The following is an 8,339-nucleotide window of genomic DNA, read 5'->3' as shown; positions in this document are numbered from 1 at the left end:
ATATTTAAATGAAAGGAAATTATTCGAAATTCATCTTTTTGATAATGTAAATTGTTCCTATTTACAATGCCTCCCCACGGGACAGAGTTAGACACCAGGGTCGTTTTTAACGTGGAGAAAAGGAACAAAAATAAAAATTGTCTCAGTCGTGAAGGATTTCTCCTCCACTGACAGAGAACAAGAAATTGAAGTGCAGCAATGAAGAACAGATACACTTTGATCTTGTCCCGAAGGCCAAGTTACTTTTTTAATGAAGTGATGGCGGTTAGATAGTGGTTGGAGTTCTGAAGCATAAATTGGGAAATTTTGCCTGTAAAAACATACTTACCTGGTTTTGGAGTAACGGTGATCATCTAGACCGTTCTCCCAAAGTGAGACCCTCCCATTGCACTACGGTTGGGTTGACATTTGCGATCATTCCAAATGTGAATGACTCGAGAACACTATTTCTAAGTGTGGGGTCTGCGTTCGCGCTCACCCCGATAATTAATAAAGATTAGACATATACATGAAAAAAATAACATCTACGGAATCCAATATCTGTCAAAACTAATGTCTGATATATTTAAATTTTTTTTAAATGGTAACTTCCCTTACCTTTCGTAAAATTTATTTGTAGGATATTAATTTTTGCCATCCCTCTTTAGGTTTCGTTGCGTATTGTTAAAAGTGCTCCAAACAAACTTTTAAAACATGCTATGCAAATGGGATGACTATTATTGTTGGAAAAAAATGCTTGGCACTTGTGCATTTGAAATTTGGAGGACGATTTGTTTGTTTTCATTTTTATGAAATCTTCCACTGGAAACAGAGGGGAGCAATTTCCAAAGTTTACATTTTTGTAAGAAAAACTCGTATCCAACCAAAAATAAAAGAAATACCACACATTTTTTAATAACTCTTCAAAACTAGTCATCAATTCTGATGATCATTTTAATTTACAACAAGAGTTTAATTTTTTTAAAGTTATTTTTAAAGTTATAAATTTAGATATGATGACCACTTTAACTCATTTCAGAAAATATACAAAATATGTCCGTTGTAAGTTATTTCGAAATTTTTGTCTCCATATAATATTTTGATTGCAGAAATTTCCTTCTTGACTAAAGTACCGTAGGTTTGCAGCAACAGTTGTCACATATAAATTTATTATGTCTAGACTATTAACTACTATCATATGTAACATTAGAACGACATTATAGACACATTTATTCGTTAAACAAATCCTACATTTCATCTTAGGAGCAACATCATCACAATCGCACTATCTTTGGAGGAAGTAGTTCCTATTTTTCCCTCTAAATCTAAAGTCCTCTTAACACCCCAAGTCATTACCAGGAAGAAATGTACACATTATAACTATATTTTCCTGAATCATAAACTCATAGACATACCATTATCTTTCCATTTCTGAAATTCCGGCATTTCACATTGGCTGAGCTTTGAATGTTCTCATATTACGGAATTCTATTCTTCTCTATATAAACAAACAGTTATTAATTTTTTTAAAAAATGGCTTCGCTAAAAAACATTATTTGGCCCGTCGATGGGCCTGATGATAAAAAACACAACATCTGTTTTCATAACTATTGCAACACAGATAAAATATTAAATGTATATAAACATTCCACAAAACAACTTTTACGGAGAAAAATACGTATACATATGTAGATCTTCAGTAAATTTACACGTTCACTCTTGCGTTCGATCCAGCTTGTGTACGTAAAAAAACACAACTTCTGTTTTTACATGCTTTGCAATCAGATATATTAAATGTTATATACACTGCAACTTATCCGGAGAAAATTAAATACATATGTATTCGCTAAACTTACAATATATTTGCATTTATTCATTTTTTATACATTTCTGGCCCGATACTTTATTTACATTTACAGGTGTTTCTTTGTGTGTGTATTCCCATCAGCGTGATTTACCAAAGAAAAACATAGCTTTTAAATACTTTGCAAACACATTTATTAGATGTTGATAAACATTACAAACTGTAAGTTCATTTTATATAATTAAATATCTATTTAACCAGTATTATACATGTAAAAAAATTTACAAAAACAATCTTATACAGAGAAAATATTTTTATAAAAACGTGTTTGTGTTACTGTTGTGTTGTGGAACAACAGTGAAAATAAGACCAATCAAGTCGAGGTTCGGTTAAGGAACAAGTGTATTAACAATAATGTACACAGATAGGAAAGCGTGTATATCTGCTGAGCACTCGGCTAGCAGTTGAAGTGCAGTCGCATCTCTCTCACCGGTGTTGGAATTACTAGCGCTATTTATAGTGCTAATCGGTGTAAATTCCTCTGTTCAAGGAAGGCCGGTATAACAGTTACTATACACATAGATTCTAAAAAGTGGTCAAAAATCAAATATATAACAAATAAATGTTATCAAAGGCAAAATAAATTACTCTTCTACCTATCTGCAAAAGTTTTTACTCGGTAAACTTGTAAAAATAAGTTCAAACTAAATAATTACATAAAATACTGTCAGAAACCCACCAAATATATGTCCGCCTATGTCACGGCAACATATATTTTTAGTTTGCGCGTTTTTTTTGTTTTTTTTTATGAAAATGTTTTCTTTTTTTTATGAAAATATGTTTACCTTATACTTTTGAACGAGAATAAATATTACGTTTTTAAAAATATTATTATAAAAAAAACTTCCTCGCAGAAATAACGAACTTGAAACCTTATTTTTATACAAAAAATGTTTTAATTGCAGTTAATAAATTTTAAAGGAAAAATAAACAACTTAACGTTTGCTTTCTGATCAAAAATTCACTTTTTTTTTTTATCTTTATAAAAAAATATAGTTTATGAGGAAGGGATATCCTTCACATATAATACACAAACATATAAAACTAACAGAAATGTAAAATTAGAACAACTACAACTCCCCCTCAATAAAATAGAAGAAACACAACAAAAAACAGATCTCAGCAGACATCTCTGCACACAACAAAAGCAACCCAGAACTATTCACAAAGATAAAAGGAAACTTGGACTTACTCAATAAAGCAACAAAAAAAAAGCAAATGCCAACTTAACAAGGCCGATGGCCATTAGTAGCGTGTTCTCGTGTAATGAATGAATGCGTGAATGTAGGATTGGCATGAAATTTTTAAAGATAAACTAAAATGACCGAAAAATGAGCTGAAATGACTTAAATAAATAAAAGGTAAATGACTTAGAATGACTTTAATGAACTTAAGGATGAACTGAATGACCTTAAGAATGACTTGAATGCTTCAAAAAAAAAACTTGAATGATCTGAAGAATGATTTGAATGGCTTTGAGACCGATTGGTTGTAAAGAGGGTGATCATTTTACATTAAATTAATACAGAAAAGTAATCCCCCACTTTATATCACGAAAATTATTTGACTTAGGGAATTTGAAATTATATTAGCTGTGTGGCCAAGGAAAAGTTACAAACATAAGTAGAGCATGTAGTAAGAACAGATACTATACTTTGACCTTAGCCAAAAGGCCAAGAAAGGGGTATTTATTTGCTCCCCCACCGAGCAAATTAGGCACAAGGCCGATTTTTAATGTGAGGAGTATGGGAGTTGAAAACTGTCAGCCTAACTCGATTGTCGCCCTTTAACTCAGAAGAGCGACCTAGCTACGTCACTTCCTGTTCCCCATATTTCTTCCTCTTTTGCGCTGGACTTTCAAGCAGTCAAGATGTGACAAACACCGCTCCGGTGGGGCCACCACCGCTTTCTTGACTAGCCAGTCTACCGCAAGTAACGTTACTCATCTCTCAATGAACTTTCATTCTTTCTATCGCTTCTTCATGCATATTTATGCAAATAAATTGCATTTCTTTCGCTGATATATAACGGTATGTTTTCGCCCGCATTATGCGACCTTTTGCCTTTTCAATTCCTCTACCATTAAATACATACACCATTACACACATGAGGACGGGGTCGTCTATCACACAGCAGACCATCTTGTACTCAACAGGAGTGAAGATGAAATGGGGACCAACTCCCCGAGGAGGAGGGGAGCTGGATAGTGACAATTGGTATGAAGGGTTAGTATTTATTTGCTCCTCACCGAGAAAATTAGGCACAAGGCCGATTTTTAATGTGAGGAGTGAAGGGGAAATGAGGACAAACTCCCCGGGGAGTAGGGGAGCTGGATAGTGTCAATTGGTATGAAGGGTTGCCCCTACATTGACCAAGGTCTTATATGTGGGGTTGGTATTTATTTGCTCCCCCACTGAGCAAATTAGGCACAAGACTGATTTTAATGTGAGGAGTGAAGAGGAAATGGGGGCCAACTCCCTGGGGAGTAGGGGAGCTGGATAGTGACAATTGGTTTGGAGGGTTGCCCCTACATTGACCAAGGTCTTATATGTGGGGTTGGTATTTATTTGCTCCCCCACCGAGCAAATTAGGCACAAGGCACAAGACTGAACTGATTTTAATGTGAGGAGTGAAGGGGAAATGAGGACCAACTCCCCGGGGAGTAGGGGAGCTTGATAGTGACAACTGATTTGAAGGGTTACCCCTACATTGACCAAGGTCTTATATGTGGGGTTTCCCCCACATATGGTCTTTCCGTGCAGTATCTGCCTGAACACATACTACACTTTGATCTTGACCAAGAAAAACTTAAAAAGCTAAGAACAGCATCTATTAACAACAGACCTTTGATCTTAACCAAAAAGGCCAAGCACAAAAGTGTTATGGACAGACCGACCGACAGACCGACCGATGGAGTGACTTATAGAGTCGCTTGTACGCGACTAAAAACCTCGCTCAGATTAAGCCAATGCGTAGTATAAATGGTCACAAAATGCATCCAACAACGATGTGAGGTTTGTGACAGTAACATTTAAAAATCCTACAAAAACATTCAAAATAAAAAGACTAAAACTGTGTCTCAAAAAATGTGGTGCATATACTCAAATGTACAACATGCAATAAATAGCACTCAATAAGAGACGTTTTACATAAAAAGAACACAAAAATCCGTCAAAAATACATAAATTTATTTGTTTCACAGCATATACATGCAGCAAAAGTAGATTCAGTATAATATCGATTTTTAAAATTTAAGATTATTCCTACCTTTTTACACTTACAAAAAAGCTTTATAACAAAATTCACAAAATAAATTTTTTTAACACAACACAAATATATATCATACAGATTATATATATATATATATATATATATATATATACATATATATATATATATATATATATATATGACTGAATGTTGGTGAGTGTGCATGTGTAGACAAAAACATATATGCACACATACATTGCACATATACACATCCACATACCTAAACCAGGACGGATATATTTACCTGAACACACATACACACCACGAGCACACATACGTACATACGCATACATATGCATAGAAGATGGATACACAACACTCATAAATTATATTCACGTTCACTTCTAAGTCAATACCAAAATATTGGTTAAATAATTCAAAACACTCGGGTGGCATAACCCAACATGTACTGATGATGACACGGGAAGTATGAAGTAATCCACGCGCGGCACATGTTCACAGATATCAAATTTTTAAAAACTACAATATATTTTTCAAAAGTGCATTTTTCTCAAAATTATAATTAAAGAGAGCCAAAGATGTTCGAAACACGTGTTATAAACATTTAAATAACAATTTTTCAAAATAATTTTCAATGCGAAATATTTAATAATAGAAACATTATTTGTAAATCAATTTCTTTATATGCATATGTGTGTGTGTGTGTTTCTTTGACAATTCCTTAAACTAATAAAAGAATCGTTATTTTTTATTCCATTTTCACCCCAAACAAGGCAAACTGCCACTTAAATGTAGGGGGCTACTATCGGGGACATAAGTTGCTGGGATACTATGTAGGGAGTTGAGTAGCAAGATGTATGTTCACATTACACTTCAACTTCTGCATGTCAGTACAGTTAGGAAAAAAGGAACCCGGAAGGGTGTTCAAAAGTCTAGCAGTTCTGGAGAAGAAACTATTAGAATAGAAGACCTTACGTCTGAGGATCTCTATTGTGTAAGGGTGAAATTTTGCTGCTTGTCGGGTTTGTCGAGTGTATTTACGTCGAGGGGGTACAAGGGCTTGTAGTTTATCAGAGCATCCACCATTAGAATATTTGTAGAACAGGAAGCGAGATGCAACATTTCATCGATGAGACAGGTTGAGTCTTAGATGTTCAGGACCTATCAGGTTGGCGACTCTCTTTTGAACCTTGTCTAGGAGTGAGAGATTAGTAGCAGATGCACCAGCCCAAATATGACAACAGTACTCCAAACATGGGCGGATGGTGGCCTTGCAGAGGTACAGGATACTTTTAGGCGTAAGTAACTTTAGTGTAGTGTCTGTTCCGGCAGATACTGCAATCAAAGACCATATGTGTGGCAACCCCACATATAAGACCATTGCTCTTGAGCAATCAGTTATTGGTCAATGTAGGGGAAACCCTTCATACCAATTGTCACTATCCAGCTCCCCTACTCACCGGGGAGCTGGTCTCCATTTTCCCAATCTCTCCACATTAAAAAAACGGCCTTGTGCCTAATTTGCTCAGTGGGGAAGCAAATAAATACCGCCCCCCCCCTCACAGAGGGTTCAGCCTTCGGGCCAAGATCAAAGTGTAGTCCCCCTCTCTTTCACTCTCCACATCATTAAAAAACGACCTTGTGCCTAATTTGCTAAGTGGGGAAGCAAGTAAATATCGGCCTTCGGGACAAGATCAAAGTGTAGTATCTGTTCCGACAGATGCTGCAAGCTATGACTAGCTATGACTAGCAAAGACCAGATGTGGGGGCAACCCCACATGCCTGACCTTTAACCAGCTCCCATTTCCCACCTCTCGGGAGCTGGTCCCCTTTTTCCCTTCCCCCTCCCTCCACTCCTCACATTAAAAATCGGCCTTGTTCCTAATTTGCTCGGTGGGGGAGCAAATAAATACCATCTGTTCCGGCAGATGCTGCAAGCTATGACTAGCTATGACTAGCAAAGACCAGATGTGGGGGCAACCCCACATGCCTGACCTTTAACCAGCTCCCATTTCCCACCTCTCGGGAGCTGGTCCCCTTTTTCCCTTCCCCCTCCCTTCACTCCTCACATTAAAAATTGGCCTTGTGCCTAATTTGCTCGGTGGGGGAGCAAATAAATACCATCTGTTCCGGCAGATACTGCAAGCTATGACTAGCTATGACTAGCAAAGACCAGATGTGGGGGCAACCCCACATGCCTGACCATTAACCAGCTCCCATTTCCCACCTCTCGGGAGCTGGTCCCCTTTTTCCCTTCCCCCTCCCTTCACTCCTCACATTAAAAATCGGCCTTGTGCCTAATTTGCTCGGTGGGGGAGCAAATAAATACCATCTGTTCCGGCAGATGCTGCAAGCTATGACTAGCTATGACTAGCAAAGACCAGATGTGGGGGCAACCCCACATGCCTGACCTTTAACCAGCTCCCATTTCCCACCTCTCGGGAGCTGGTCCCCTTTTTCCCTTCCCCCTCCCTTCACTCCTCACATTAAAAATTGGCCTTGTGCCTAATTTGCTCGGTGGGGGAGCAAATAAATACCATCTGTTCCGGCAGATACTGCAAGCTATGACTAGCTATGACTAGCAAAGACCAGATGTGGGGGCAACCCCACATGCCTGACCATTAACCAGCTCCCATTTCCCACCTCTCGGGAGCTGGTCCCCTTTTTCCCTTCCCCCTCCCTTCACTCCTCACATTAAAAATCGGCCTTGTGCCTTATTTGCTCGGTGGGGGAGCAAATAAATACCATCTGTTCCGGCAGATGCTGCAAGCTATGACTAGCAAAGACCAGATGTGGGGGCAACCCCACATGCCTGACCATTAACCAGCTCCCATTTCCCACCTCTCGGGAGCTGGTCCCCTTTTTCCCTTCCCCCTCCCTTCACTCCTCACATTAAAAATCGGCCCTGTGCCTAATTTGCTCGGTGGGGGAGCAAATAAATACCATCTGTTCCGGCAGATGCTGCAAGCAAAGACTAGCTATGACTAGCAAAGACCATACGTGGGGGTAACCCCACATATCTGAACTTGGTCAATGTAGGGATCACCCTACAGACCACAGTTACTATCCAGCTCCCATTTCCCACCTCTCGGGAGCTGGATCCCCCTTTCCTTCCCCCCTCCCTCTCTCTCCACTTGTACCTAATTTGCTCAGTGGGGAAGCAAATAAATACAAAAGACCATATGTAGGGGCAACCCCACATATAAGATTATTGCTCTTGTAGCAATCAGTTATTGGTCAATGTAGGGGAAACCCTTCATACCAA

The 8,339-nt window shown here is 38.3% G+C and overlaps 1 non-coding gene and 1 pseudogene across 1 annotated transcript; one reads left to right on the top strand and one right to left on the bottom strand.

The window, feature by feature from the left end:
- Window positions 1-320: 320 nt before the first annotated feature.
- Window positions 321-483, top strand: LOC145285125 (U1 spliceosomal RNA). Its single transcript, XR_013868939.1, has one exon. It is a non-coding gene; the product is annotated as a U1 spliceosomal RNA (small nuclear RNA).
- A 2,887-nt stretch (window positions 484-3,370) lies between these two features.
- On the bottom strand, window positions 3,371-3,529 carry LOC145285405 (U2 spliceosomal RNA; annotated as a pseudogene).
- Window positions 3,530-8,339: the final 4,810 nt, after the last annotated feature.

The sequence above is a fragment of the Euprymna scolopes genome, chromosome 9 (assembly GCF_053919585.1).
Source record: "Euprymna scolopes isolate OS-2025 chromosome 9, ASM5391958v1, whole genome shotgun sequence".
Taxonomy (NCBI): Eukaryota; Metazoa; Mollusca; class Cephalopoda; order Sepiida; family Sepiolidae; genus Euprymna; species Euprymna scolopes.
The sequence above is the reverse complement of the archived record's forward strand: the minus strand, read 5'-3'. Positions and strand labels throughout refer to the sequence as shown.